Source organism: Sebastes umbrosus, chromosome 16 (assembly GCF_015220745.1).
Source record: "Sebastes umbrosus isolate fSebUmb1 chromosome 16, fSebUmb1.pri, whole genome shotgun sequence".
NCBI classification, from domain to species: Eukaryota; Metazoa; Chordata; class Actinopteri; order Perciformes; family Sebastidae; genus Sebastes; species Sebastes umbrosus.
The window spans coordinates 19089949-19115865 of NC_051284.1; the positions used below are offsets into that span (position 1 = coordinate 19089949).

Genomic DNA, 25917 nt, shown 5'->3' on the forward strand with positions numbered 1-25917 from the left:
AAAAAAAAGAAAAGAAGCATTCGAATACTGATTTGAAGGTTGATGATCATGACAAAGCTTCGAAGCAATCGGGTCAGCCCTATATAGTACATTATTTTCAAACAGTAGAATAAGAAACAGATTGTTTTGTGTCATAAGTAAGAGCACTACTTGACTGTTTTTGTGGAATCAGTGCTTCCTTTAGCGCATAACATCATAACACAAAAACAAATATATAGAAGAAACGAATGAAAAGATCATTCGGTTTGCAGAGCGGTTTATGACAAGTCACAGGTTGTCTGTCACTGTTGAGACGCAACATGTTTTGATCCTTGACCCCTTGGTGGAGGGTACCACTGGGGTTAATACCAATCCTTTAGCAGGACCATCTGTTCATCCAATTGCATCCACATACGCACTAAAACACATGAAGTTGTACAAACAAACAGATTTGTCCTAAAAAAAAACACTTGCATCACAAAAAAACTACTACTACTACTTTAGTGAGCAAGTAGCCTCGACTAGGGCTGTGTATTGGCAAGAATCTGGCGATACGATACGTATCACGATACAGGGGTTACGAAGATATTACGATACTGTAAGCAAGGCGATATATTGTGATTTTTTAAATCTAGTTTTAGGAAAACTGTCGTATAAAGAACACACCATTATCTGCATAAAATCTGACATTTTGTTATGCACTCAGAACAGTGGGATCTGCATTTGCATTTATTACAGCCCCTGTAACATCCAATGTCATAGCACACAAAGTATTGACTGAGTCAATCTTTGCATGTAAACTATTCATTAAAAATCAATAGTGTTTTTGAGAATCAATATTCACATAACATAATATCACAATATTCAATATTTTCTTACATCCCTTGTCCCGACTGACACAGATGCTAGTTGTATATCAAATGCCATCGAGAAGTTAAAGGTGGATGTCACAGGATTAGCGCAGATGCTACAGGAAATCCTGTGTTGGTATCTGCACTATTAATATCACCAGCAAGGATAGCGGTAAGATGATAGGCAGTTCAGCGCTGGGCCAGTTGACATGAGGCCCTAATGGCCTTGTGTAATATCCACAATGGCAGCGATGGTCAATAAATAAATAAAAGAGGGACAGAAATGGCAGAGAGAACAAAAGAGAGGGATAGATAAGCAGGAGAGATAGATGAGACAGAGGAAGAGAAGAAAGAGTGGGTGCTGCTGGGAATATAAACAATGAGGTCATCGGAGTTGAAGCTAAGCTGGCTGACTGCGGTGGAAATGTGCAGCACTCTACATCACCATAGGATACAGAGCAACATCTGCAAATGCACACACAGGGTGCAACCCATAAACACACAGAGAAATTAGAGATGTTCACCCGATGTTATTGTCTGTCATCACGTAACCGTTCCCACTCTCATAGTTCAAACTCTTCACACCAGCTTAAAATAGCAGCTTCATATCTCAGTCAATACTTCCTGCTTCCTCACTCTCCTGGTTCTCCTCTTTCCTTAAATATCAACCCGACCACCTGCCAAAAACACACTCAAAACACACTTGGGTATAAATGAAAACACTGGCGTGGGCATCCGTCCTGAACCTGTCTTAAACACTATTCTTGTTCCACAACTATCAGTCTTTTTCATATGTGAACTCCAAGGCATGCAACACTTGAGATGAAAAAATAAACATATGACGAATATTTAACCAGTCAGGTACTGCCACCCAGGCAGCCACACCTTCATTCTTCTCCATTGAGGCGAAATAAGTGGCAACTAACCCTTCCTGTTAGTCACTATAATGTACACCATGTCACCGGATTTAAATTGAGAACACATGAGCATGCAAGGTTCACTTATGGGTGGAGTCCAGGTCCTAAAGGTTTTAAGAAAAAGTTAATTTCTCTCCTCTTCCTTTATCAAAAAAGCACACTGTGGTAGTTTTCTATCTTTTAACAGATTTTTAATGGCAAAAAAGTAAGAATCATAATATTTAATGATAATTAAGTGTAGCTTTGTAGTTATAATCCGAATTTATCATCAGAGCTAGATACAATTTTGACAAAATATTTGTCACTGAATCATTCATGACACATGGCACTTAACTAAATTTCATTATTGCTGTATTAATTGCTTTTTTGGCCACTTGGGAGCAGCAGAACAAGCTGTAAACACAACATTAACATATCATGAATCTGACATAGCAAATGTGTGGCAAACAGTTGCCCATTCACACATCCAGCAGACACAAAATAACATTAACATGCATTTGGAGTCGTGTTTCTGGCCACTTGATGAATGTACTGTAAGTTCAATAATCACTCTCTTTTTAGCTCTGTTTTTGGTCTCCAACAACTCCCGAGGGAAATATCTGGCTCTTTAGCTGTTAAATGCTCCACTATGTTCACCAGCTAGTCGTTAACTTTGTCTGATATTTGGTGCTAGGCATGTCATTTAAACAAGGTTTATCGAAGCTTTTTATCCGAAAACAGCTACTGTGGCTGGGCAAAGTTGATGAGACCGCTGAGATCGAACCAAAACAGGGTAGTGTGAGTTAGGGACACTCTCGCAAGATGGTTAAGGTCAGGCATTGATCTTGAACAGTTAAGGTTAGGCATTGATTTTTTCATATTTCATAATTTGTAGGTTACTTTCTAGACACAACCCCAAAACAGTTCAATTGCGGGCCATCAAACCATAACAATGAGCTGAAAAATGCTAAAATGCTCGGTTAGGGTGACCAGGCGTCCCAATTTACAATTATTACAGTTGTCGCAAATCCTGAATCTTGTCCTGTTTGTCCTGAAAATTAGACTTAATTAGAGCTGAGGGGTGAATTCTATGTGGGTTCATCACCTCGAGTGACTAATATAGTCATTTGACCCATAGTTACATAATTGAGTTTTGTAGCTTTAACTATGTGGAAAAAAAATAAGATTTTCTTGTTAATGTAATAAAATGCAGAAAGATGAAAGATGCTCACTGTTGCTGCTAAATTGAGTTAAGAATTAAAAGAGTGAATGAAGACGAATCGCCTACTTACCAAAGCTGCTGGAAATATGACAGATGGGTCGAGCACAGACAGCACTTTCAAGCATTTGGGTGGTGAAAACCTGGACCCGCTGCCTTTATCCATGTCAGACTATGTTAAATCAGTATGAATTAAATTCATCTTCATTGCAATAGATGTTGACATTTAGGTGTCAGTATTACACTGAGATGCTGAATAAATTAATGTCTTCATCTAGGAAGGAATAATCTTTGTTTTTATCAACTCTCTTGTAAATAAATTGACTATGAAATATGTTGTGAATGGAAATTGGCATTTCCTATATAGTATTATGACACTGCTGCCATGGCAACAAAGGTCAAAGGTTATATGGTAAAACTGCTGAGAAAGACAAACAGATGAGAGAGAGAGAGAAGAAAACCCCGAAGCTGACAGAACACACAAATGCAAGAACCTGGAAAAGATAATGGAAGTATAAAGAATAAAATGCAGCGGTGGTTTTATTAAATCAAGAGAGAAGACGAAGAAAGGGCAGAGCAGAGATAATAAACACCATCAGCATCCATATTAATGAGAACTATAAAGGATGAGAGGAACCGGTCGGAACATTTTCCTTAATCGACCCTGAGAGGGAGAAGCGTGAAACTATGGCAACTGTGTCTGTCTCCATCTCCCAGCATCCTCTTTTGTAAGACGAGAGGTGCTACGAGAAGCAAGGCCAAACACACACAGGAAACATTTTTTAGATGATGCTTCCAGGTAACATTTGCCAGCCTCCATCTTCACAAAAAAAGGACTTTTGTGCCTTCACACTCTACTTCAATATGCAATTTGATGCGAGAATCCTCTCCAAAGCATCCATGCTGAATGCAGATGAATTTATCTAAGTAATATGTATTATGATGGCCTTTAAAGGTTGTAGCTTGTGACTCTAATATCAGAGACCTTTCTGAATGCACAGACGTATCTATAAGACAAAGCACTGGATGATTAATGGGGCTGACTCTCTGTCAGAGTAGTCCTGTGTAATCACTACTGTACTAGTGTCTGCATGTGTGTGTGTGTGTGTTTGTGTGCATATGTGTTTTAAGCCAAACTGAGACATCAATGAAAATCCCTCACGAGAAAACTGGTGCGTTTGTGTGCGTGTGTTTTGCTCTTGTGTGTGTGTATGTGCGTTATCATAAACCTTTTTCTTCCTGGCGGCACAAGTCAGGGCTTAGCGACAGCAAGGACACAGTAACCATGACAACTAGGCCCATAGCAGCCATGAATGGATGGAGGAGGGGATGGAGTGAATAGATGGATGGATCATAAGTCTGAGGGGCCTCTAGTTCAAGTCTAGTAGGTTTTTAGTTTGTTCTGGGATGATGAAACACACTGATATTTGGACTTGACACACACTGTCCCGCTGCATCCATTTACAAAAACCCTTCTCTGATTCAGTTTTTCATTCAGAAATACTCTTTTCATACAAGATATACTGGATTTTTGAGCCCTATATTTGAGTAAAAAACTTGGAATTGCTCTCTGGTAGACACTATGTAAAGCCGTCATACAAATATATCTGCTATGAGCTGCTATATCGGCCCAGCCGAATCATAACGGATACGGTGACAAGGGATGAAGGTAGGGGTTTACGATTGTATCGCGATATATTGCAATACTGTAAGCAAAAAAAAATCGAATTCTAATAATCTATATTCTTTTTTATGCAATCAGAACAGTGGGATCTGCATTTGCATTTATCACAGTCCCTGTAACATCCAATATCATAACACTACTTTGAGAGGGCACATATCCTTGCAAATGAAATACATTTTTGACTGAGATAATATTTGCATGTAAACTATTAATTAAAAATCTATACAATGTTTTTGAGAATCGATACAGTATCACAAAACGAAATATTGTGATACTCAATATTTTCTCTAATGGCGACATCGCTAAAAGAGTCCAATGGAACAATAATCCTGAGCGGACAATCATACAGGTTTAAAACAAATCCTCAAGTTAGCTGCTGCTGATATAAAAACAGTTCATGGAGCAAAAGTTGGACTTGATTTAGATGAATTAATTTAACTGTTGGCTTGTTGACAGCCTGTGTGATTGTCTCACTACTCGTATTTCTTGCCATGTTGTTTTTTGTTGTTACGGCAGCGTATTGCTGCCACACCAGAAAAAAAAAAAAAAAAAGATCAGTATCGGGTTATAACGTTATAAGTTTATTGTTATAACGGGATGTTTTTCACGTTTTAAAACAAGATGTTTTCACGTTATTACGACATACAAACTTATCAAGTTATAGCAAGAAACTTAACTTATCTCACAATGTACTAAGTTATCACATTATAACGTGAACATTTTTATGTTATAACAATAAGTTATCACGTTTTAACATGAAACACATCACGTTATAACAAGATAAATAGCATATTGTTAAAACAAGAAAAGTTTTTTGTTATAACGTGATAAGTTTGTATGTCGTAATAACGTGAAAAACATCTTGTTATCGCAAAAATCACGTTATAACTTGATACTGATCTGTTTCTTTTTCTGGTATGACTAAACTATGACTTGAGTAAACCTGAATCTTCCATTAATGATCGCAAAATCCTTTAAGATGAACTGAAAAACTCTTGATAGAGAGAAAAAAAGATAGTTTAGCATTAGCATCCGATGAAAACAGAGGGCACAGAGGTGAACTATATAGCTGATGGGCAAGAAGACGGAGTAACAGAGGTTATATTGTGTACAATAGAATCCGAAGATTTAGAGCCCCCTTCTAGCACAGAGGCAGGCTGGGTAATTGGGCTGTAAACCACTCCCCAGTGTGTGTTTGTTTGTGTGCGTGTGTGTGTGTGTGTGTGTGTGTGTGTGTGTGTGTGTGTTTGTGTGCCAACCAGCACACCACACCACCTAAACTGCTGCTACCATTAACATCAGTGGCTGCTGATGATAAACTCAGATAAGAGGATACTCGTTCGACAGGCGCTTCAATCAAACACTACCGGCTACCCAACACACACACACACACACACACACACACACACACTCCAAACTGCACTGAAACATCACTAACAATCACTGATTTACTACCTCCAGGCTCTACTGCACACACACACACACACACACATTAAGATGCACACATACCACACACCCCTCCTGGGCCTGCAGAGGCAATCATAACAAGGTCTGTTAGCTACTGCGCAGAATAAGGAGCCATTTTAATTTGCGTTAAACCTTCTGGAGAGGCTCAATTAACTTGCCGCATAAACACAAATCTATGACTCACACTTGATAAGACGTGAATTATGGCGTGTGTGAGCTTTTGTTTGCCCATATGTGGATAAGCCTTGGCAGGTAATAGATTTTTTTTTTTATTGTGACCAGAAGATTGGGTGTGTGTGTGTGTGTCGGAGCAAAGTCCGTCCGGCTTGCGCAATGAATTAGATTTTCCACTCCACTCTCTTGTTAACTCACTAACTTGCCCATGTAGGAGTGGGAACACTAAGAGTTGTTTATACGTAACAGATGAACCAAACGCGGCTCAGACTATTCACAGAAAGCTATTGATTCGCCGAGCGCCATTCAATCAAAAATCACAATGTCAAACATCTTTTTTTTTTTGCGAGACTTTGCATGACCTCGCCAGAAAAAAAACTAACATTCAGGATGTGACAAAAGGCTTTAAGGCTGTCCTTTGAGCGGCTACACTTCACAGAACGGGAGAAAAGTTTGTCTCAGAAACTTTGCAAGAACAAAAGCTGAACAGGATTGAACGGGGGGCAGTGCAGCCAAGGACGCCTGCTTAACAAATCGTTAAATAACCGCGCTTTATCTGGACTACAAGACACGATGATGTATTAGACTTTAGGGAGGTGCGCTGAGCTGTATGATGGAAGATAAGAGCAGAGAGGAAGTGGAGAAGAAGGAGAGGATGCTGTACTTGAATGTACAGGGGGAGAAATGATGAGGGGCAGTGAGAGGGAGAGCATGAAAGAGGGCATCTTCAAGCCTCAGTGCCTTTTCTCATTTAGGTGTGCGTGCGTGTGTGTTTGCGTCCATGTGCGTATGTGTGTGCGTCATCAGGGTTCCCTCCCCGTTGTCGTCTAAAGTCCTGCTGGAACAGCAGAGTCCACTCAATGACAGAAACCAGAGGCCGTTTCCACTTCTCGCCATGATTTTTATCGTCCGATCAAACAAGAATTATAATAATACTCGGCAGGTCTGGTTGTTCCTCGTCAGCCTGCGCACAAAAATAATCAAATGAGCCAGGCATCGCTGCGTTTTAAAACTGACATAATCAATCCCATTATCATGTGTGTGATGTAAGCAGACGGAGAGGCAGAGACAGGGGGAAAGTCACCAAAAGCGATTGAGAGTACGGAAAAGAAAAGAGACACAGTGGACGTATTCAGGTCAAGTGTGGACACCCACGTCGGTAGCCTCATAATGTCAAGTCTTCATGATCAGACCTTAGACGTGTAATTGAAATGACAATGGCTGCCTTTGCTGTATACAGTAGCAAGCTGTTATGTTACAGCAATTTATAAAGCTAAAAAATAAAGAGATAATTCTAGGGCTGCAACTAAGTTTAAGATTAATACATTGAGTATTTTCTTGATTAATCACTTTGCTTATAATGTGTCAAATAGTGAAAAATGGCCATAGCAACTTCCAGGAGCTCAAGGTGAATTTTCTGTCGAGCAACTAATCGTTTAATCTACTAATCCTTTCAGGTCTTGTTAATAAACATCTCATCAATATCGCCAAAGGAGTGTCTTGTTTCATTTAAGGATGGATACAAATGTATTTAAATCATATAGAATAGGAGAACACATCTGGTAAAGAGATCAAATGGTACTGTAGGGGTGGGGGGAAAAAAACAATACAGCATAGCATTGAGATATTTTGCGTGGCAATATTGTATCGCTACACGGACGTCAAGTATTGATCTTTTTATTATATAAACTATTAACCTCTTAACAATCCGACGGCCCGCGTGAAGATACTGATTTCATATGAACTATTAACCTCTTAAATATCCGACAAAATGTTTAAAATTGCAATCAGATCCTATCGTGACTTAAGTATCGTGATAATATTGTATCATGGGGCCTCTATAAAGTAGCATAAAGCAACAAAATCATCAACAATGGAACAGGAACATATAAATATACCTGAAAAAAACATGCTATAGACTGTAGAATACATTTCAAATGTTCTGAATGACTATATGTCAGGATTCTTCATGCAAAATGAAAGCCGCTCCCTGTAATCAAAGTTTTTTTTCAAGTTGTGCCAATGAATTATTTTTGCAAATATGAAAGATTTCTTTTTCCATCAACAACACTTGAGATAATCTCTCAAAAAACTAATGGATTGAATTGTTTTGTGTATGTTCCTATAAAAAGGGCTTCCACCTCTTTTCAGTAAACACAATACAATTATAGTTTGGACAATCATGTTTTCATTAAAGTACAATTCAGACCAGATCATTACAAATCACTTGAGAGGCTTTTCCACAGTTTAATGTCTTCTGCTGCAGCACAGATGCTGCGGGGAGGACTCTAATTAACTTCAGGATAGACAATACACTTCAGATAAACAGCAGCTTTCTGTGCAACACCCCCCCCTTGCAGTGGTGATGTTTAAAAGAGAAGCGTCCATTGTGGTAGGCTGAAATTTTATGGGTGATACATTCTGCATTGGTTTACATATTTACAGTGTTATACAAGTTTAGGCTGCTGTTCAAGGAAAGAGAAAATCTTCTTGTACTTGACTAACAAATAAAGCACTTAGTGCATGGATTAGGTATGAATGAGGGCCGACTATTCAAACAAATAATCCTTGCATTTTCATTCCATAATCCTGGTTTATTCAACCTCGCTTTTCTCATAAAGGTCGCTTGTTTTGAAAGAGGGGACACTTCAAATCCTGGCTCTGCCTCTCGAAGCCTTGAGCTGCTTTTATTAAACATACACACACACACACACGCACACACACAGACAGACACCATCTCTTTAAAATTCAGTATCAAACTTAGAGATCAACTTTCAGGATGTGGCTGTCTTGCGCAGTACAATTGCAGAACATCAGCGAGGACTATCACAGCTTGTCGATACACAGAGACGTGCACATTATCAGCGATCTTTAAAAGACGTTTCATGAACTGAACTGAACTCGGCCACACGATTTGTGGCATCAGCATTCGACAAACAAACACTTATCCTCCCCAAGATTATCATCACAACTTGTCACCCTCTAAATCAATATTACAGTGACTTCTAGTGCTCATGTTTATTACTAAATGTATATAATTAACGTGCCAACAGATGCGGTTTATTTGCTCTCCTCTCAAGCAGAAAGTGATACACGGTGTGATTATGGCTTCACTCAGATTGCGATCACAGTCATTTCCCTCTTCGTTAGTGCCTCTTCAATGCTGATGTTGTCACAACGCTGACAGAAACTACCTTCTTTTCTACCATCTCTAAAATATGTATGATGCAGCTCTACAATGAAAGTTATATAGGCAGTTCAAATAACCACAATTCAAATTAAAGCTGAACATGTTTGTCAGCACTTCCCTCATTTGTCTTACAGTGGAATATTAACACCACTAATATTGTAAAATCTTTCACAGCCCTTTTTACAAAAGCAGCACAAGCTGCATTAACATTCCCGACTTATTTGAGGAGAAACAAAAACACCATTAACCTGCTTGTCCATTTATTCAAATGAGAGCAGAGAGGGCTGAATGAGCAGAGAATAGCAGGCGGAGTATGTTTAGTTCACACACAGATATTAAGCCATATTTCTCACATATACACAAACACAAAAGGTCAGATATAAACTATACATATTCAAACCAAGGAAACATGCACCAGTTTCTATGCCGACATTTTAATCAAAGCCATTGCGTGTACAATAGAATGAGTTTTTTTTTTACTTTGGTGCTCCCTAGTGGCAAAATAAAAAACACTCTGCAGAAGATAGAAATACATGTTGCTAATGGATGTACAGTTTAATAAAAACTGGATACGGCGCCACTGCTCAGCCTTGCTTCCAATTTTTTCCCCAGTGGCTACTTGCGGTATTGCAACAAAAAAATCCCACTAAGGCCCAAAAAGCATTTTCCCAATAGACCACCACTGTAAAAGAAACGTCTGTAAAACTGTAATCAATAATTTGTCAACTATTAAATTCATTTCTAACTATTTTGATGATTGATAAATTGGTTTGGGTCATTCTTAAGAAAAAAAAATCTTTGATTCCAGCTTCTTAAAATGTGAATATTTTCTAGGTTCTTTACTCCTCTGTTACAGTGAACTGAATATATTCGAGTTGTGGCCAAAACATGACATTTGAGGACGTCATTTTGGGCTTTGGGAAACACTGATCAACATGTTTTACCATTTTCTGACATTTAATAGACCAACAACTAATCAATTAATCGAGAAAATAATCAACAGATTAAATCAACAATGAAAATAATTGTTAGTTGCAGCCCTAAAATTGTAACTTTTTCTATTGTGATTTTTTTGATCAATGGCGGTTTTATATTTACAAAGTTTTCCTCGAGCCGAGAAAAGCGATTTACACAGTGGCCTTAATAATAAAAAATGTCCTGTGTATTACCTCCCAAATATACAGACCTTTCTGTGTAAGATGACCTGAATGTGATATAGTAAACTGATGAGGACATTCTTTCACTATTGTTCTATAAAGTTATGGTCTCAAACACAATAGCATCAACTGCAACCAGTCATTACAGCCTCACATAATATATAGCTGTGCGTTATCCCTGTAAGTGATAAAACCCTAGCTTTTTAGTAGTCTGTTGTTTGTGGGACTTTGCCAACAAAAGATGACAGAGAGCATCAGTCTTTAGGGACCGTATTGATTTTCTGGCCTAAAAAAAAAAAGGAGCGGAGGAGAACACAGTATGAGGTTTCCAATCTCCGCCCTAAAAGTTATTTAAAAGTATCACTATTATTTGTTTTGTGAGGCAAAGGTTATCTTCTAGCAATCTCGCCCCCTTCTAGTGATGAAAAATACAACTACTGTATGTTCTTTCTCCTCTGACAACCCTGAGGATGTTCTCTCTGGTGCACTTTCACTTTCTAAATCCAGCCTGACACGACCCCGGAAGTCCAGTAGCTTCAAGTGACACCGGAGTCTATCAACTGGTGGTCTTTAAAGCACCTTTGCTCATATTGTGACAGCAAGGCTAACTTCCAACAGGCTCTGTGAAATGACCAAGAAGGAGGATAGAGAGAGAGAGCGAGACGGGCTCTATCAGTCACTCTTATCGGACCAATGTGCACAGTTATTCTGACTGGTCTCATTACTGAATAATCATTTCCTATTATTTCCTCTGGTAGATGATGTGCCATCATGATGACTAGCATTTATGTGCAAATCAGGCTAAATTGGGGTGTGTTGACACTCATTTATGGTTAATTGTTGGCGTGGGCACATGTACAGCTTTACAATGGAAGTGGAGCGCAGCTGGAACACCGTGTGAGCGGCGTTTTATCATTCTGTGTAGGCATATTAACAATTGAATGCATACACAGACTTTATTCTTTATTCTTGAATATGCAGAGTTTGATATGCCCTGCTCAGTGTGTGTCCTCTGGGATTATAGTGATACAATACTTCTATACTATCTAAATAACCCCAAGATCCCCGTCTTTACCGTTAGGCTGAATTTACAGACTTTGATCTAATATTCAGATATTCAGACTGCGCTACGAGCAGAGACTTAAATCTCTAAATCTAATTTCATGGAGACATAATCCTCTATAATAACAGACCATTTGCTTAATCAAAAAAATCTTATTTCGATTATGAAAACTGCAACTTTAAACATGTAATTGTGATTTAAACTGCGCTGTGCATGCTTGCCCTTTTATGAAAAGCTCTCTGCTCATTACTGTGATAGCTAACGAGCAGCTAATCACACGCCTAGGAAATGAAAGTAGATGTTGAGGTATGGAGGGTAATAATGTATGCGGCTATCAAGGGAGGAAAAGGAGACAGGGAAAAAATAGCTGGTCATAGTGGGGGACGGCAAAGAGCAATAAGCTCTGAGTCCAGCGCATAATCCTGCTCGACAGTCATTTCAGAGGATTTTTACAGTAACCGTCTGAGTCATGTTAGAACGGGAAGGCGATAGACTATAACGCATCTAGGAGTGAGAAATGATGAGCAGTTCAACAGAAACAAACACTGTGTGCATGGCTGTAGGCTGCCTCCTAGGTGTACTGTCACAAAGTGTGATCCTAGACAATGCTCTCAAACTACTGATTGATATATTGACCGAGCTGTCAGCGAAGCAACGCTATAAAAACACAAACCCTAGAGCTCACACGCCCTGCTTACTATTCTTACTGGTAGTCAGGGTGTGTTTGTTTGTGTACGCATGTGTGTGTGTGTGTGCGTGTGTGCTGGAGCCACATCTGCGATGGGAGCAACCAAAGTCACCTCCGTGTCTTTGTGTGCAACAGTGCCAACATCAGCACTTACCCCTTTTATAAATGTAAAAGATGACATTTTTTATTTCCCCAACTGCTGCACCCGGTTCAATCAAAGTCAAATTTTTGGGGGGAAATGTACATGTGTGCACAAAACACACACACACACGGAGAAAACACCCACAAAACAAAGATATCCGGACAGCTGCAACATTTTAGGGATTATTTTGGCAACAGGAAGTGTAAACTGAGGACATGGTATATTTAAATGCATGCACATTTCTTTTTATAAGTTCAACTGAGGACACACATACACAAAACACGCCCGTAGCATGTGCACTGACTAGACAATAATACATTAAGTGCATGTTCGACTACATCCTGAAGCCCAAAGGGATATAATCAGCGACAGACGGCTCTATTCTCTTCACATCCTGACCGCTCTCTGCCGTTAACCCCTCCCTCTAACCCTGCAGTGGAATGTGAAGTGTTTAGCTCCGTCGAGCTCCGAGGCGTGTCCAAACCTTGTTAATACAGGCCTCTCTGCTCACTGGGGATCGCAGCCAAGCACATGCCGGCATAATGCATTACTCCCCTGGCAAAGGTTTCACGCTCTTTTGCAGGATGGTGGTCAGGTTTTTCTAAGAAGTGTTTGACACTTTCCAGCTCTGAAAATGTTTGATGGCGCTGTGCAGAGCAGGAAAACACAACTCAGAGAAGCTCAGAGCTCAACAGCCGTCCTCTGTCCTGATCGTCATTCCTTCCATTAAGATTTTATTGTATTTATTTAACCTTAAGTAAGCTTGGGAAGGTCCTCTGGGCCCATTTTTCAGCAATATCCTGCTGCACGGTCATCCAGTTATACACATTCACACCGTATAGAGCCACCTTGTGCAGACTGACCCAAATATTTTATTCATGATCCCCTTATTGGATAACTGAAGTAACTAGAGGTTGAGGCGCTTACTTAGATGGATGTTTCAAGGGTTTGAGGAAGGGGGAAGCAAAAGGGGAATAGAAAAGGAAATGTCAATAGCCAGCCCGTTTGCAGGAAAAGGGGTATGAATGCCACGATAAGGCGTGCAATAAGAACGCCTATTTTGCTTTTAACGTGTCATAACGCCAAGTAGTCTGTACTGAGACTAATGTAAACACATCTGCGTAAATATACTACGCTCAAGTAGAATAAAATGCGAGAAAGACCGCTAATGGCAGGTGGGAGGAGAGGTGGATGGTTACAACAAACGTGACTTTTAACCAGGAGATCTGTGTTTTGCTTTGCAAGTTACGTCAGTGACGTTTGTCACGTGTTTTTTAGTGACGTGTGTGACGTGTTTTCCGTACTTATGCTATGTTGTTTCCGTACAAATTTTTACTTAGTTTACGTACTTATTTTAAGCCCAACCATGATGTTTTTCCTAAACATAAGTGACAGGTTTTGTTGCCTAAACCTAACTGCTCACGTAACCGTAATTTTGTTGCGTGGCCCTCACACAAGAAAAGCGGCGTACAACTGACACACAAAAAAACTAAAATGCATCTTCATGACATGCGTCATTGTAATGTTGTGCTATTTATACACCTTCATGTGAGAACTGGTTAAAACAGCATAGAGAAAGAGTCAAATTTGCAGACCAAATATTTTAACTCTGGGCTCAAATCCAGATATTCTTAAGTAAACTCATCCAGGATCACAGGTCTGGTGATATCATCGGTATTTGCAAACAATTTTTGGCATTCGTTGGAACTTGGCAAGGAAGAGCAGCAGATGGTTGAGGAGTAGAACCATACTGAGATAAGTGTCAGGTTATTTATTAAACACTAGAAAACTGATGTATGTGTTTCCATTTTGCAATCTTCAGCTATCTGGCGCTCCACGTAGGCTGACTAAAACACTAAGACTGGATGCAACACAACATCCTGGTGTGAATACGAGCGTCAGCAAGGAGCCCGAGGCAAAAATCACACACCTCCACAGCAAAACTGCCCTGCACAGTCTTGATAAACATAAATCATACTATTAGTCAGCAAAACCCAAAGGGGCAAGAAAGCGGAGCGGTTTAAAAATGATAGGATGCATCTCATCAAGAGGTAAAAAATGCAAACAGCTCCTTCAGGGATGGGAGCCAAGAGAAAAGGAGATAGCAGAAGTAGGAAGAGAGGAAGAGACAAGCAGCTGAGAAGGTGGAAAAAGAAACAAAACAGATTTTCTTTCTCCTCTGTCGTTCTGCCCTCGGGTCATCTGAGGAGAGATCAGTGCATTTAGCAGATTGAAAGCAGCAACACTTGCAGCATGTCTGCTAAGGAGAATGTTCCCCATAACAGACAGACACAGACAGGAAAGATGGGAGCAGACAAACAGGAAGTAAACCCTGAAACGGTTGGTTGTGTGGTTTTATTTTATTTACGTTTGATTTATTTAGGATATATCTTTTCACATTCCAATTTGAATGTCTGAATATCTTTAAGAATTAAAAGTTCCTTGCTCTTGCATTATTATGCTATTATATTATCATTATATCAGTGGCATAAAATGGTCTCAAAATGACAATAATATCATTTATCGCAATTATTTCTGGGACAATATATCGTCCAACAAAACTTGTTATTTTGACACACGCATTTCTATTTTTCTGTATCTTCATCATCATGGATCATGCGTAAAATTAGGCTATTATTGATCCATGCGTGACGGTGATTTATCACTAGTTAACTTTAATAAAGATACCAGCATGCATGCTTTTCTTGCCATTACCGTCGAAGCATGGGAGTGCAATATCAAAAACGTCATTCACTTTAACTCAAAGATCAGAAAAAAACTCTTAGTCACTCTCAGTCCTCAGGCTGTTTCGCAGTCGGCTGCATATAGATATGCAACTTTCTACTGTCTTAATTAGCGTCATTGGCAGCAACCACAACTACTCTGGAAGAGTCAGGGAGTTGTACTTGTTTTTCATCTACATAAATCCAAGCATAATGCACACAGGTACAAACTGGATGTACTTGCAGCAGCTGCCACAGCAGCGGTGTAAACTTCTCAACCAATGTGACTTCCAAAGCATCCTCTCCGAGTTCATCTTAAAATAGGACGGTAAGTCACGTGTGCCAAATGATCATGAAACACACATGGCCTTCAACGAGTGGTGCAGGATACACAACTAATCAGCGCAGCAAACAGATTGTACAAGTCTGTTTAAATCATCCAGACACTCTTCTGCATATAATCTTAACTCCCTCCAGGATTTCAAGATCATACACAGACTTGGAGAGGAGGGTTTAGTGTTTTACCTCTGTGGATCATGTATGAATGTGTATTTAGTGAGTTAAAGGGGAGGGGATGGGTAATGCCACATGAATCAAATGCGAGGTCATGTTTGTAAAAGAAAGCAAGAGCAGTTGCCATGCCTACAACATGCATGTGCACACAGAGAGGCTTACGGTTGCACAAACACACGCCGCGAGGCAATGCAGCCTGTGACTCGCCGGCCCTGCAGTGCACTACGGTAGCCCAGAGGTCAAAAAGCTCGTCATGTAAGCTGCAATCTCTGCCTACACACTCTCACCACTGGTAAATATTTAATCAGCCCTGGAAACACTCAACACCAAGGCTGAGATGAGCCCTCCGTTCTGATTAACACACACATGAACGGAAAGGCAAAGAGGCACTGCCATGTGGAAGTCTGCGGTTCTTGATCTGAGGAGATTAGCCAGAGGTATATTTGATCATAGCTCACAGAGCGCTACATGAGTGTGTGTGTGTGTGTGTGTGTGTGTGTGTGTGCATCTGCTTCACACACATCATTCCCAAGAGACCAGAATGTGTGTCTGAAGTGCCGGAGTTATTCTGCCACTTCCTTCTTTTTGGTTTCCTGCATACCGAGTCTTTCTTCAGTCACAAAGCTCTGAGCTTCTTGACTGCGTTTGTGTGCACGACTGGCTGACTGACTGGAGGGTGAACTATGCAGAGGCGGCCTACTGCTTCCTCTCCTCTCCTCCTCTCTCCACTCTTCCTATGCCCGTTTGCTACCCCCCCTCCTCTCCCTCTCCTCTCTTGACAAGTCCCTCGCTCCCATCTCCCCCCTCCGCTGTGCCCTCTCATCACTCGGTCAGTAAAGCACAAATACCACTCGCTCAGCACCTAGCTGCAGTAAAAAAAAGTCATTATCTACATTAGGGAGAACAAAAATGTCACTGACACCAATGGAAAAGGCATTACCTCTTTCTGCTTTCTGCCCCCAGGCTTGGTAGGTGGGGAGTTCATACTGAAAAGGGAATCACACCAGCAGAAAAAGGACATAAAAGAAGCAAAACTACATACTATGCATATTATTGACCACATGCTGTTTTTTTTCTCAACAACATTTAGTCAGCATTGCATGTAGAAACACTTTGAGTGACATTCAACTCAGCGTTTTTTGAGTACTCTCACTTTGAGTATTTGACAAAACAATCTCACTACTACAGCTGCAACGACTTGTCAATTAATCGATTCAGCAACTTTTTGATTATCGATTATTTGCTATGCCAACCGTTTGCTGGTTCCAGCCCCTCAAAAGGTGAAGATTTGCTGCTCGTCTTATATGATGTATCAATGACATATCTTTGGGTTTTGGACTGTGTTTGTGAAACAAGCATTTTGAAGACATCACTTTGGATTTGGGGAAATTACAAGGGTCTTTCATCACATTTTTTTACATTCTATAGACTAAACAAGGGTTGGGTGATATGACAGTATACACCTTGCAACGGTAGAAATATGTCCAGAGATTTGGCAATACCGTTTCCACCGCAGTGGCTATTCTTGCGTGATCTCCTTATTCTCTCATGATATTGCGTGATCTTGTGATCTCATGATCTGGCGAATCCAGCTGCCTGGAGGAGGAGAGTGAAGTAAAGCAGGCAGAGGCCTCCCAACCAACCCACTGATGAGGAAAAACTCTAGATACATGATTACCACACACTTGCACACTGTAGCTTATTTTGACAGTGTTTTGGCAGCTTTTTGAAATGGAAGATGAGCAAATCCTGCAGGAAATGTCAAGTGTTTTTTTCTTTTGGTATGAATATTGTGTGATTTATATTGCACTGGGTGATTGATGACATTACTTTGGGCTTTGGGAAATTACAAGGATTTTTCTACACAAATTTTAACTTTCAGGATTTAAAAATGATTGTTAGACTTTTTATACTTTATCCAATCATGCATCATAAACAAGGTCGCTTTAAGGACCTCTAATCCTTAAAATCTTAAAAGTTGATGAAAAGTTTAATTAAATTCATCTAGGGCTGCAACTAATGATTATTTTCATTGCCGATTAATCTGTCAACTACTTTCTTGATTAATCGATAAGTTGTTTTATCTATCAGAAAGTGGTGAAAAATCTTGATTAGTCAAAAATGAAGTCCTCAAATGTCTTGTTCTGCCCCTCAACTCAAAGATATTCAGTTTACTGCGATTAATTTAATAGTTGACAACTACTTGATATCAATGAAATATCTTTGGGCTTTGGACTGTATTCGTGAAACTTGCATTTTGAAGGTCACATTGAGCTCTGGGGAATCCAAAACCACTCCTGCAACATAATCCACTTCCATATAATCCATCCATGCGCTCAGTTAGTTCCAAACTTTAATATCTTGGGCTGTAAAATGTTAAAATAAATGTTCAACACAGTTTCCTAGAGCCCAAGCCTCATATTTTTTGCCGAAAAATGACTATACTATTCCTGTTTTAATCCTCATGCACAACCACACTGAGCCAAAATGTCAACCAGACACTGTGACATCCCACCTTGTTACATCCAGGGACGTTATTCATGAATGTCTTGGTTTGGTCCTTCAACATGCTGCTTATAATGAACACCACCACAATGGTTCTAGCGGCTGCCATGTCCTCTCTCCAACTGCCTTATTTCTACAACAACTACAAAAGCTGTGTCCTCAGACTGTGTCCTCCATTTACAGGAACATTGAAAATCTGGAATTAGCCAATTATAAATCCTGCTTTTTCTGTTGCCGAGCTGCTGTCAGCTGCTTTGATGTGAAACCATGACAACCAATTCTCCTCACACTGCCGTAGTAGCACAAACTCTTGAGGGTCAGGCAATAATTTAAATGTTGTACTAAAAGATGTAATAAAAAGTAAAAATCGATCAACTGTACCAATCTGCGGGAATAAAACATAAGGCCTGAGAGGTTTGTCCTGAATGCTTTAATGGCCACTGTTAATCAAGCTAATTTAATATTTTCATGAAGGCATCAACTGAGATTTATGATGCACGATTGGATAAAGTATAAAAAGCAAAATAACACTTGAATCCTTACCATGGCCCGTCAGGAACTTTTAAAAGTGATCGCCACTGTTTGATTGCCATATTTCAAGAAAATGTCCCCAAAAACTTATTTTTTCAATCAACACAATTCTCTGCCTAGTTAGAACAGTTTTAGTTATTTCATATATGAGGTTTCTGTATTTGTTAATTTGTGTCTCACTTCTTTGAACTATTAATGATTATTTTAATTGTTGATTAATCTGTCGATTATATTCTCGATTAATCGATCAGTTGTTTGATCTATAAAATCTCCAAAAATTAGTGAAAAATGTTGATCAGTGTTTCCCAAAGCCCAAGAAGACGTCCTCAAATGTCTTGTTTTGTCCACAACTCAAAGATATTCAGTTTACTGTCATAGAAGAGTAAAGAAACCAGAACATATTCACATTTAGGAAGCTGGAATCAGAGAATTTTGACTTGTTTTTGAAAGGCTAAATGCCAACAAATATAGATTGAAGCAGAATATTTCGTTAGATAAAAACATGTTGTGAGTTTTGGAAATGATTACGTCTCTCTTTTTTTCAGTAAATTCTGACTTTTGGACTTCACAACGCTCTGGAGTCATTGGAAATGTTTGGATCACTTGAGTCGGAAACAATCCTACGCCTTCACCACTGGAATCTAATTCTACTAATAGCATAATACTAATAATATTAGTGTAGCCTGATCTTTATCTGCAACTGTGCAGAAATACTGGGTTTAAACAGAATGTGGCGTACTAAGTAGCAAAAAATATATCTTTTTAAATAGTTTTATAAACAGACTTGTGTATAAATTATCTAGTAAGTGTGTTATTATGATTTTAGTTATAGGCGTACATGTGCAAATTTAATTTTGACAACCTCAGAGCAGACAGATCCTGGCGCACCCCCTGAGATCTTTGGCGGGGCACGGACCCCAGGTTGGGAACCGATGCTCTAGATGACAGTTGTTTGGTTGTTTGGACCTACAAAATCCTGATGAAGTTAAATTCTTAATAAATAATGACTGTGGATGTTTTTTTCTTTTAACTTTAACGGTTGCTTATTTAGTCATGAATAAATATTGTTATAGGAAAAAAGTATTTATGTATAACATTATTTATTCATAACTAAATAAGCAACCGTTGAGAGAGAGATAAATAGAGGTCGATATACTGTAGATCGATGTATAGATCAATTTAGATATAAATAGATCTATCGATAGATATATAGAGATAGATCAAGACACATTGTATTTTACATAGATTAACACACATTTTGTTTCTGCAGTCTTTGTCACACAAACAGACAGAGGTATATATATATATATATATATATATATATATATATATATATATATATATACATATACACACACACAATGATTTAATTTAGACCAAGTGACTCAGCTCCACTAACAAAGCAAAACACAATTATCAATGAGAGACTATTGTTACTTCATTAAGACTCTCTATTAATAAGGCCGCCTAATGCATTTGGTCTGTAAATTACAACAAGACTGAATAAATTGTCTTAGATTAACTTAGTTTGTGAGTCAGATCAGAGCAGTGTTGATCAGCACATGAAGAATAGCTTTTTATCAGCTCTATGGATGGAAACGCTAAGATTCCTTAAATGAGCTAACTTGTTTTTTTCCTGATAGAGGTGTACAGTATGATGTATAAGGGTTTGCATTCATTTCAATCTCTTTTCAAAACAGACTCTGACAGTTACAGTTATTTTTTGTTCAGGTTCGGCTGTCTGGTAATTGGCACTTTTCACATTAGTGGATTATTCTGTAATGTTGTTGACTGGTGATTGTTTAACTTGGTTAGTCCACACTTAACAACTGAATCTGGTGTAGAAAATCAATGGGACATCTTCATTGGATGATTAACCAATTGAGCATTTAGTCTAAAAATGGAAATAGTGAAAATCACACTTTCCCAAGAGTCCAAGCTGACCTCTTTAAATATCTAAATAACCAACGGACCAAAAGCCAGAGATATTCTATTTACAATTATATTTAAAAACAGAGAAAAGCAACAAATCCTCACATTGGAGAAGCTGAAACCAGAGAATTATTGCTGTTTTTGCTTGAGAAACACATTATTTGATTATGAAAATTGATGCCGATAAAGCTGCTTTTTTTTAACACCTGTAAAACAGCTGCCAACAGCAGTAACCGGATCTTACGAAATCATTGCAAGACGTCCAAATACGGCCTGATTCATGTCCTGATCTGAGGTCACTTTTGCCTGCCAGGCTGATACATTATCACTTCCTACTGACAGTCTCGCAGTGGACAGCTAAACTCTCACTCTTTTATCAAAATCACATTCCTGCAGCACTTCAGTCTTGGAAACGAAGCTGTCATATCATTGTTTCAGCTTTTAGAACAAATCTTTCTGCCAGTTATCCTCAAGGGCAATGAGGTAGATGTGATTTGTTTGCTACAAAAAAGGCCCATTTCCACACTGTGTGGGAGCCGATCACTGTAAGCCTGGCTTATTGCCAGGGAGTAAATTACTGGGTAACATCATCCCCCGGCGACGACACCGATCAGATGAGGATCCTCTCAGGTGACCGTGCTCTGCTGTCTCATCATCCCATCAGTGAACCTCACCAGAGGCCATTTGCCATTTACTGTTCTGTCACACCAGTTTTTATCTCTTTTAAGCTGCACTGAGCTGATGAGAGCTGGGGAAACGTCAAATAGAGAAATGTGCAATAAAACGAAAGATGGTCGTTATAGTACTTTCACTTCTCGTCTTATACTTTCTTTTTTAAGGTTTTTTTATGTCAGCACATATCGTTGATACATTTCCTTTCAGTTATTTAAACATCTTTACACACTTTTTTAAAATATTTTTTTATCTTTAATCTACAGATAAGACAGTGCATAGATGAAAACATGTTTCATTTAATGTTTCAGTTGATATTTCTACTGCTGCTAGGACTTTCTGTTACAGTTTCATGCATATTACTTTAAACATCTTCACAAAACATAATCCATTAATATTTCATATGTTATTAGTCGACTTTTCATTCTTATTGATTTTATAGATTACCTTTTTTCATACTGTATATGTCTTCTACTGTTTCCAGCCACTTGTATACCTTGGAAGGTTACATTTTTTCCAACTTCCTATTATTTGTTTGAGTGTTGTGATTCTCAGGATCCAAAAAAAGATACATTTCTTCCTTTTTTAGGCTTTTGGGATGTGTTCACAGCGGTATATTGAGTTTTTCTTTACCAAATATCTGCTCTATTATGTATATGATATTGTTACTTTCACTAGTGCTGAGACTGTACAATTTTTCTGTTTTATTTCATTGTAAATTAAACACCTTTGGGTTTTGGCTGCAGTTCAAAGAAAACATCTTGGTTTCCAAACTTTTTGGCTTATGATATCCCTTATTATGAAGCAATATCTCCATGCAACCTTCCATCAAAGGTTGTGTATTTATTAAGTTATGAGCAGTTCAATCGATAAGTCACTTTCCCTTACTCAGATTGTTTCATCAGAATAATTTTTAGAAGCCTCAAGGTGTGAAACTATACAGTATTTCACATGAAAGAAGCAAAGATTAGAGAAAAGTCTATGCATCAGTATTTAGTTTGTTCTTATTTCTTACCATTGTGATCATCTCGCGACCCCTTGGATTGATTTCACACACAACTAGGGGTGCAAGGAAATATAAAAAATATCGAAAATATGTTTTGTGATACTGTATAGATTCTCAAAAAAACTTTATCATTTTTTAATTAATAGTTTCCATGCAAAGATTAATTCAGTCAATATTTTATTTTATTTGCAAAGATATGCGTGAACAAAAAACTGATTGAACAAAAAAGTAAACTTTTTTACTCAGATTTTATGCACATGGTGTGTTCTTAATTAAATAGATCATCTTTGATTAATGAAAATGAGTTACAGCCCCAGTCAGCACTATAGAGGTTGCCTTCTACCTTGTTTCATCCTATTTTTATGTGTCCCCTGTCATGAAACAGATGATGAAAAAGGCTAGTCAGTGGGTTGAAACCCTGTAGACAGCAGCCTGCCGGGGTGCCTTACCTACTGCTTCAGGTTAATGGCTCAGAAAAAGCATGTGAGGGACAAAAGCGGCGCTACTAGCCGAGTAATATGCTCTTGTGCATTCACCCATTTTTACAGCATGTGAAGAGCCGGAGAGAGAGGTCAGTGTCAGGCGACAGAAGATGGCTCATTAGTGCTGTAGATGTCTTCTCCAGGGGCAGAGGACCGACTTAACCTCACTGCCCTCAAACCCACACACACGTACACACACACATACCTTAACGCTAAGGACAATCACTTTACTGTTTTAAAGCTTATTTCAGGTTTAAACGTCAGGTCAGCCAGCCACGGCAGTGACTCTCTCCCATCACTGCCAGTCAGAGTCATTTGTCCTGGGAATGAATGCCGATTGTAACCTTTCCCACTGAAGGAAAAAGCCAGATGTTAGTGGGTGTTATTGGGTTATTTTGCCGAGTGGGAAAGGGGTTTTAGTCTCAATTGTTACCTTTCTCCCCTCCCCCCTCTGTTCCCTCCTATTACAGTAGGTCTGCTGGAGCCAGGTAACTCCCATGGCTAGAGTAGATAACAGCAACCATTATCAAATTCCAAGCATTTAAACAGCAGCTCGGCATCGATCGCCGTAGCGCCGGGTTACAACTGTCCTACCCGCATGGTGCCAGATCGGTCTGGGGCCGAGGTCTACCCTCATCCACAACAACCTGATCTGGTGCCTCAGTGTGACGTATTTAGTGTGACTTATTCTCACCGTATACACTCCAAAATCCATCATCACATCATGCTATCTCACTACATCTATCCTTTTGTTTGAGAACCAACAGGCAGGAGATCCTTAAACCCATTTGTAGGTCATCCTAATTAACAAGATTACATAACTGATCAGATTAGTGCGATACTCCCCAATCAATTAGTACAACATGTAACGCACATACAGTAATTACAGCACTGCCCAGGCCTGAGCGATAATCAAATACAATCGACTTTTAGCAGCGTCGTATTGGGATGATACGATTAGGGATGCACCGATCCAATACGCTTGTATCAGAGCCAATACTGATCTTGTTATGTAGATCGGGTGTCTGCCATGATGTGACCGATCAAGGATCTTTTTCAGTCACATTTATCCTGTCATGACAAGCTGCTAACTCTGTTTTTATTGACACAGCAATCTCTGGCATCATGTTACCTTTTCTTGGCCATGAAAACTGGTACTTTGTATTACGGCCAAAATCTTCTATCATTTAGGTAATTTCATATCTCGATAACGATATATACTGTATCAGGATATAGCAATTTTTTTTGGTAATTCAATAAATAAATAGTCTTTATGAAATAACCACATGGTAAAGCCTATTTTTGTATACTCCCGTGTGATTTAAATACTTGACAAATAAAACATACTGAGTATTTTTAAGTTTTAAGTGAAATTATTGAGGAAAACGAAATAAATATAGGCCTCGCCTGTATTGGGATAGAAACAATATAGAAAAAAAAATATGATAGACATTTTTATATAATTTTGATGATATATATCATCATATAACTCAGCCCTACTTTGTAATAGCAGATCCAGAGTAAAGATGTCAAACTTTGTATAGAAAGAAAAAAAAAGTTTTTTGATTATTTATTGATTTTATGTGATTTTGTTTACATTTGGCATATCATGTATGTATCGATATTGAAAAAATATCCTTATTAATATCATGATAATGAACAACGCTTTCTTAACCTTTAGTAAAAGATGGAAACGGGTCAACATGAAGATTCACACAAGAATTTTGCCTTCTGCTGTTATCCTATATCATGACAGAAACGATATAGAAAAATATATGATAGACATTTTTATATCGTTTTGACAATATATATCGTCATATTGCCCAGCCCTACTTTGTATTAGCAGACAAACAAAAAGATGTCAAAATCGGTATAGAGAGAAAAATTAAGTTCAACTTAATGACTCAGAGCAAGTTGTAATAAAACTAAATAAATTCAGGAAGTTTTTGTGTTATCTCATGAATGTATCAATATTGAAAAATATCGTTATCAATATCATGATAATGACCTCAACCATACTGCCCATTCTCCCAAGAATAGGGCTGTCCTCGACCAAAGTAATCCTTAGTCGAGTAATCAATTAGTTGATTTAATTTACAGATCTGTAAAACTGAGTTTCTCCACAAAGAATCACACAAAAGCACCATTTTAAATATTGTGTTTACCAGATATGTGCTCACAAGTTTCTTGGAAATACGTCATTCAGCATGAAAAAAGAATAAAAAACGACTAATCCACTGAAGAAATCTTTGTCGACTGAGACCAAGATGACCGATAAGTCATCTAATAGCCTAAGAGGGGGCAGCCCTACCTAAGAAGCTAAGAAGCTTGTGTCTTTTTCCCTCACCATCAGACAGTAATGGCTTTGACCAGTGTGGCCCCCCTGTGTGTGTGTGTGTGCTGCTGACTGAAACCCTTCTTTCTCATCCAGCGCATTCAGCTCTCCCTCAGTCACAGCACATTGTTCTGAACTGAAAGAAAAGACGACATCACTCTCCAGACTCTCTCCCCCTCGAGAGTGAGGAGATAAAAAAAAAAGAAAAAGAGGCTAAGCGATAAGGAACATTTCCTTGTCCTCTGCTACAGTACACGGCCGGAGAGTAATAGTCTACAGGAGGAAACAGGATCACGTTTCAGAGCGGGGACAATAAAGCATAGAGAGGCCAGCCAGGAGGCAGGAAAGGGCTGACTCTGTGATTCTCACTGTGTTTCTGTACGTGCATTTGTCTCTGTAAGTTAACAGGACACGAGGACATGCAGAATGTGTAACACTATGGTCCTATTATATTGACCCAGACACATCAGAGTAGCTGGACTGTCGCTCGATCAGCTCAGACAGTATTCAATACATTAAACTCCTGTCAGCTAATGCCCTCTGAGGGCTGTCGGTGTGTTTGCTAAATGAATAAATCAACGCACAGTCACACATTTGCGTGAACATGTGAGTAAAAGAGCATGGCGGCTTTTTTTTTTTCCTCCTTTAGTGAAAGATTAGGTCAAAATGAAGATTCACAAGAATTTGCCCTTTGATGGAATTCCGCCT

The 25917-nt window shown here is 38.9% G+C and overlaps 1 protein-coding gene and 1 long non-coding RNA gene across 4 annotated transcripts in view; both read right to left on the minus strand.

The window, feature by feature from the left end:
• The window catches only part of rps6ka1 (ribosomal protein S6 kinase a, polypeptide 1), a 60093-nt gene that overhangs the window by 19415 nt on the left and 14761 nt on the right, over window positions 1-25917 (minus strand). The window lies entirely within an intron of this gene.
• Window positions 650-23804, minus strand: LOC119504516. The gene is made up of 3 exons (XR_005210579.1): window positions 22615-23804; window positions 11165-11170; window positions 650-662 (listed from the first exon to the last, which is right to left on the minus strand). It is a non-coding gene; the product is annotated as an uncharacterized LOC119504516 (long non-coding RNA).